Here is a 6898-nt window from a genome sequence, read left to right as displayed (position 1 = left end):
GTTAGCTATATTTCCAGCACCAGCCACTGTTCACCTGCTATTGATGGCGTTGCGGTTGCCGCCCATTCTTTTTCAAATTTAACCTTTATTTAACTAGGCAAGTCAGGTAAAAACAAATTCATATTTACAGTGAAGGCCTACCCCGGCCAAACCCGGATGACGCTGGGCCAATGGCACTCCCAATCACGGTCAGATGTGATACAGCCTGAATTCGAACCAGGGACTGTAGTAAAGCCTCTTGCACCAAGATGCAGTGCTTTAGACCGCTGCGCCACTCAGGAGCCATGACCAATATATATTTCAGAACATTAACCGTGTGTAAGTAGAGGTGGAAAGGTAGATAAAAATGATTTGTTGCAAGTTGGGGGGTTCACACCTAGCTCGGCTATTAGACAACTCTTTAGTAAAGGTTGAATAGTCTATTGTTCAGCTAATATCCAATCCTGCTACGCTTGTTTAAAACTAGTTATAATACTTTTTCCCCTTTTCCACGTTAAACATTCCAATTAACACATATGGGCACAGTCGATAGGGTGCTGGACTTCGGGCTAGAATGTTGAGGGTTCAAAAACTGCTCCCTGCATGTTTCATTACATTATTATGCTGGTCTCAGAGCAAATAGCCTGGATTGTTACTCCAATCTCATTCCTCGCTCTCTTCCACACCTCATTCAGCACGCTTGTGGGCGTGCTGGCAGGACATACTGGTTTTTTTTCTCTCTGTATATATGAATTACAAATCAGCCTTGACTAAAATCATGTTTCTAGTCTATTGCATAGTTACAATGTCTAATCATTGATGTCCCAGGAGCAGGAGTGGTAAACACTGTTGAAGTGTATATCTGTAATACATACATGCAGACACAGCATCTTTCAAATAATGAAGTAAACCTGGTATTGGATATGACTGAAAAAAAAAAAATGACTTCCTAATAGCGATTTTTGTAAATTAACTTTATGACAAAAAAATATCCAGAATCATTCGTCTCTACATTAACTAACATAATTCTCTCAATTGTACATGTTGTGCTTGACTCGTTATGATGTTATAACTACTTACATTTGCTTATGCCATCTATGCTGAAGAAAGTCACCAGGGACGGGTGTCTCACGTCAAATTCGTCATTGGAAACACTCGATATGATTGGTCATATAAACACCTTGGGACCCAAATGCATAATGAGCACTCTAACTCCCCCTTGTGGTGGTCTGGAGCAATGAAGCCGTGACGCTTGGTACCTCTAAGTCCCGCGGTGTAAGCTCACAACTTTTAAAGGAGGAACAACTGTAACTGTATATATGTATATACATATATATATATATATATATATATATATTTTTTTTTTTTTTGGGGGACAGCAATTTGCACCACTTCTGTAGAACCACCCATATAACGCACTACTTTCGACCAGGGCCCATAGGGCTCCTCACTCGGGGCATGGTGTCATTTGGGACACATCCTCTGACTTTGTAGTGCAGTACTACGTCACTCTTTTTCGCTGTTGTTGACAGGTTTCAGTCCGTCAGTCTGCTCTTTTAACATCGGGCCAGAGCCATAAAGAAGAGAAAAAAAAGAAAAACATCCTCAAAATGCCCTTTTCCTCCTTGCCCCGGTCCTGGCTGGCCCTTCTCAGAAAGACACAAAGAAGAATGAGAAAGAAAGAGGACACACAAAATTATTGTGTAAAAATACCTTTTATTGAATTTCCATCATTACAATTGCACACAATCAGTTTGAGCAATCTTTTTTAAAATATTTAATAGAAATTCATTTAGCTCTAAGAAGCAAACAGTCATCAGTCTTTTTTAAAAATCAGAAGCTTTAAAGAGATCAACGTGTAAATGTACTGAGAACTTCACTTCCCCACGGCAGTGTTCACCACGATATGTTGCCACGGTAACCCGGCCCACCCACCCAACATACAATAGAATATATGCCTCCTCGCTCTTCACCATTTCACTTACAGTAGCATTTGAAAACATCTCTGCAAATGTATTTTTTGAAACCAGTCAGCATTGACAATATGGAGTCATCCACCCTCCCTCCCCTCTGCATTCACATCATCCCACTCCCACCAAACACAAGCCTGGCTTGAAATCGGATCCCCCACAAAAGAGCACAACACAAGTCAAGCACAGCTGCACATTCTGTACCTGCAGCCTGGTAAACATTGGCCAGAAGGTTTCCATATTCCAACAAAGTGAGTGTGATGGCTACACAGCTCAGCTTAACAAAGATGGCTACACAGCTCAGCTTAACAAAGATGGCTACACAGCCCACCTTAACAAAGATGGCTACACAGCTCAGCTTAACAAAGATGGCTACACAGCTCAGCTTAACAAAGATGGCTACACAGCCCACCTTAACAAAGATGGCTACACAGCTCAGCTTAACAAAGATGGCTACACAGCTCACCTTAACAAAGATGGCTACACAACTCAGCTTAACAAAGATGGCTACACAGCTCAGCTTAACAAAGATGGCTACACAGCTCACCTTAACAAAGATGGCTACACAGCTCACCTTAACAAAGATGGCTACACAGCTCAGCTTAACAAAGATGGCTACACAGGCAACCTTAATAAAGATGGCTACACAGCCCACCTTAATAAAGATGGCTACACAGCCCACCTTAACAAAGATGGCTACACAGCCCACCTTAATAAAGATGGCTACACAGCCCACCTTAACAAAGATGGCTACACAGCTCAGCTTAACAAAGATGGCTACACAGCCCACCTTAATAAAGATGGCTACACAGCCCACCTTAATAAAGATGGCTACACAGCCCACCTTAACAAAGATGGCTACACAGCTCAGTTTAACAAAGATGGCTACCCAGCTCAGCTTAACAAAGATGGCTACACAGCCCACCTTAACAAAGATGGCTACACAGCTCAGCTTAACAAAGAACATTTAAGCAAAAATATTTTTGCAATAATGTGTGAAAACAAAAGCATAGTTTTCACACACTTCACAAACACAACACATTTACACATGATATAGTCTGGTAAATGCATAATAGAACAGCAATTCGACTAAATTTACAGCTTCTGAAAAGAGGGCTGTGTGATGTTTGAGTAGAGAAGACAACCGCTGTATTCCAGAAACTAACATTAACAATGGGGAAAGTACAAACTGACAAAGAGATTTTCATTTCCAAGTTTGGATGGGAAGTCATCATGTCACTGGTTTTATCAGGCATGAGAAGGAAGAGGATGAGGACGATGGCGACAAAAAACAGCATCCTATGATTCTTAGCTTTCAACTTTTCAGACAATGACTCATCCCTACCTGTGACCTGTGACATTTAAAAAAATTAATAACCGACTCTCCAATTCCCAAAAGAAGAATTCCCGTTTTACCAATACAAAGTCCCGAAATACACGGCTGGGAAAAACTAAATGGGATAAATCAGAACCTGGAAGAATCAGACAGTGGGATATGACAACACACGTGAGGATGGATAGTTGACTGGACATATTTTCCACTGTGACGTCCTGCCACGATGACAAACCCCGGGTGACGATTTCAACAGCAGGTGGGTACTACTAATGAGCACGCAAATAGAACCACCGACTTGAACACACACACACACCGACCAACCCACACACGAGAGAGAGGCAGGAAATCATCCTTCCATCATGCACGTCTGGCTCCCTGGGAGAGCCTACTGTGTGTGTGTGTGTGTGTGTGGCAGACATGACTGGTCTTAGTATCTTCCAGGAGAGTTCAGCTCAGTTCAGGAACAGAGAGGATAAATATAGCACTGCCCTCCAGCTCAGTTCAGGAACAGAGAGGATAAATATAGCACTGCCCTCCAGCTCAGTTCAGGAACAGAGAGGATAAATATAGCACTGCCCTCCAGCTCAGTTCAGGAACAGAGAGGATAAATATAGCACTGCCCTCCAGCTCAGTTCAGGAACAGAGAGGATAAATATAGCACTGCCCTCCAGCCTGTCCACTGACTTAGACATGCTCCATAACACACACATCTTATGTTCTTCAATCCTCATGGGGACCCAAAATGTATTTCCATTCAAAATCCTATTTTCCCTAAAAGCGAACCCTAACCTTAACACGTAACCATAACCCAAACCTCTCATACTAACCCTAACCACTAAACCTAAAATATTTTTTTGTCCTCATGGGGATGTGGGAAAATGTCCCCACGAGGGAGAATTATCCTTGTTGGAATAACTGTGTAGTTTAGATATTTACAGGAATCGAAGAACCCCCCCCCGCCCCGCACACACACACGCTACAGTCAGAATAAAACTGAGCACTATCCTCTATCCCCAACAAAAATTCAATATCAACAACTGTACGTGACAAAAATAACAAATAATATATCATATCAATCAACTTCAACAACACTTGAAATCAAACCTCTAGTAAATTCAAACTTGCGAGTGGTTCAGAGGTCTAAGGCACTGCATCTCAGTGCTAGAGGCGTCACTACAGACCCTGGTTCGATTTCAAGCTTTATCACAACCGGCTGTGATTGGGAGTCTCATCGGGCGGCGCACAATTGGCCCAGTGTTGTCCAGATTTGGCCGGAGTAGGCCGCCATTGTAAAATAAGAATTTGTTCTTAACTGACTTGCCTAGTTAAATAAAATACATTTAAAAAACGAAAAAACAGTAACCACACAAACTGCCCCTAACATTGGCTGAGCTAAAACTTCCTTTCGCCAAATGCAAGCTGTAGGAAATGGTATATGATGCTAACGATAGATAGACCTAAACAGCATCAAGCAAAGTTCAAATAAAAAGGCTAAAAATGACTGATATGATAACTAGCGGATGGGAACAGCATCACTAACAACCTGAATTCTACTACCAGCCCCATCATCTCTCCAATCAGGGCACAGATCTTGACACACAGAACCAAATATTGCGTGCGCTCTGGCAAGCTGTTTGATAGTAAGAGTCGGTCACAAAAGGATAGGTGGGTACGGACACCATGTCCCTAAATTAGTCTCTCTCTCCTCAGCCTGAACTCATGTGTTCCAGCTCCTTGGCCCACCCAATGAATAAATCAGAGTGATGATGAGGGTGTGTGTGAAGAATAGAGAGGAGACTGGGCCCATTAAGGACCTGGCAAGGACATCCGTGGGTGGCCACACTAAGACTCAGAGCTCTTTCTAGGAAGAGACAGGACAGGAACAGTCTGAGAGAAAATGTTCAAACATTTAAAAAATGACAAAAGAAAGCCGGGATGATGTGACCAATTCAAAATTGTGGGAGATTAGACCATTAGCGACCATTAGTTCTAATACTAAAGCAATATATTTTGGTTTCATGACTTGAATCTTATGAGCATATAATCTATCTAATATTATAAAACATTGGACCAGCAGAAGACAGCATCAGTCATGCAACTTTAGAAAAGCCAACAGTGGAACACTGTTCAAAAGAGACGTTGGTCTTTAAGACCTCAGTGGCTTTCAGAAGCTGCAGGGGGAAAACAGCGTCACATTGTGGGTGGCCAGACCGTAGCAATCATGTGCGTTGATGGCACAGCATGTACTGTACCATGGTACCTGTCATGCCAAGGGGCAAAGCACAATAGATCCACTACTGTGGAACGCAGTAGGTCTGGTAATGGTCTGGGCTCTTGGATGGTGGTTGAACGCAGGGGGTCTGGTAATGGTCTGGGCTCTTGGATGGTGGTTGAACGCAGGGGGTCTGGTAATGGTCTGGGCTCTTGGATGGTGGTTGAACGCAGTAGGTCTGGTAATGTTCTGGGCTCTTGGATGGTGGTTGAACGCAGGGGGTCTGGTAATGGTCTGGGCTCTTGGATGGTGGTTGAACGCAGTAGGTCTGGTAATGTTCTGGGCTCACGGATGGTGGTTGAACACAGGGGGTCTGGTAATGGTCTGGGCTCTTGGATGGTGGTTGAACGCAGTAGGTCTGGTAATGTTCTGGGCTCTCGGATGGTTGTTGAACGCAGTAGGTCTGGTAATGGTCTGGGCTCTTGGATGGTGGTTGAACGCAGTAGATCTGGTAATGGTCTGGGCTCTCGGATGGTGGTTGAACGCAGGGGGTCTGGTAATGGTCTGGGCTCTTGGATGGTGGTTGAACGCAGTAGATCTGGTAATGGTCTGGGCTCTCGGATGGTGGTTGAACGCAGGGGGTCTGGTAATGTTTTCTCGTTAAGCAACATTGAAATAAGATAGCAAATCATTTGCTAAAAGAACCGTTGAAAGTTTCAAAAGCAGGACACAGATGCACACAAAAAGAGAACTGTGCATTTCACTATTGAAATGAGATTATATTCTGCCTTGCCATTTTCCCGCATCGTAATGTTTACAGTAGTACTTCCATCATAGCAGAGGCTCAGGAGCATCAGCCATCTTGCCAGTCACTCTCAGAAAGCATCGTAACGTTTACAGTAGTACTTCCATCATAGCAGAGGCTCAGGAGCATCAGCCATCTTGCCAGTCACTCTCAGAAAGCATCGTAACGTTTACAGTAGTACTTCCATCATAGCAGAGGCTCAGGAGCATCAGCCATCTTGCCAGTCACTCTCAGAAAGCATCGTAACGTTTACAGTAGTACTTCCATCATAGCAGAGGCTCAGGAGCATCAGCCATCTTGCCAGTCACTCTCAGAAAGCATCGTAACGTTTACAGTAGTACTTCCATAATAGCAGAGGCTCAGGAGCATCAGCCATCTTGCCAGTCACTCAGAAAGCATCGTAACGTTTACAGTAGTACTTCCATCATAGCAGAGGCTCAGGAGCATCAGCCATCTTGCCAGTCACTCTCAGAAAGCATCGTAACGTTTACAGTAGTACTTCCATAATAGCAGAGGCTCAGGAGCATCAGCCATCTTGCCAGTCACTCAGAAAGCATCGTAACGTTTACAGTAGTACTTCCATCATAGCAGAGGCT

General features: G+C 43.6%; 1 long non-coding RNA gene across 1 annotated transcript in view; it reads right to left on the bottom strand.

The window, feature by feature from the left end:
- Positions 1-1675: 1675 nt before the first annotated feature.
- The window catches only part of LOC121840739, a 6375-nt gene continuing 1152 nt past the window's right edge, over positions 1676-6898 (bottom strand). The window contains exons 1-2 of the long non-coding RNA XR_006079867.1: positions 2281-6898; positions 1676-2226 (exon numbers count right to left, since the gene is read on the bottom strand). The exon at positions 2281-6898 is cut by the window's right edge and continues 1152 nt beyond it. This is a non-coding gene — a long non-coding RNA (uncharacterized LOC121840739). The remainder of the gene's footprint in view (positions 2227-2280) is intronic.

This window comes from Oncorhynchus tshawytscha, linkage group LG25 (genome assembly GCF_018296145.1).
Source record: "Oncorhynchus tshawytscha isolate Ot180627B linkage group LG25, Otsh_v2.0, whole genome shotgun sequence".
Lineage (NCBI taxonomy): Eukaryota > Metazoa > Chordata > Actinopteri > Salmoniformes > Salmonidae > Oncorhynchus > Oncorhynchus tshawytscha.
Note: the sequence above shows the minus strand (reverse complement) of the source record. Positions and strands in the feature narration are given on the sequence as shown.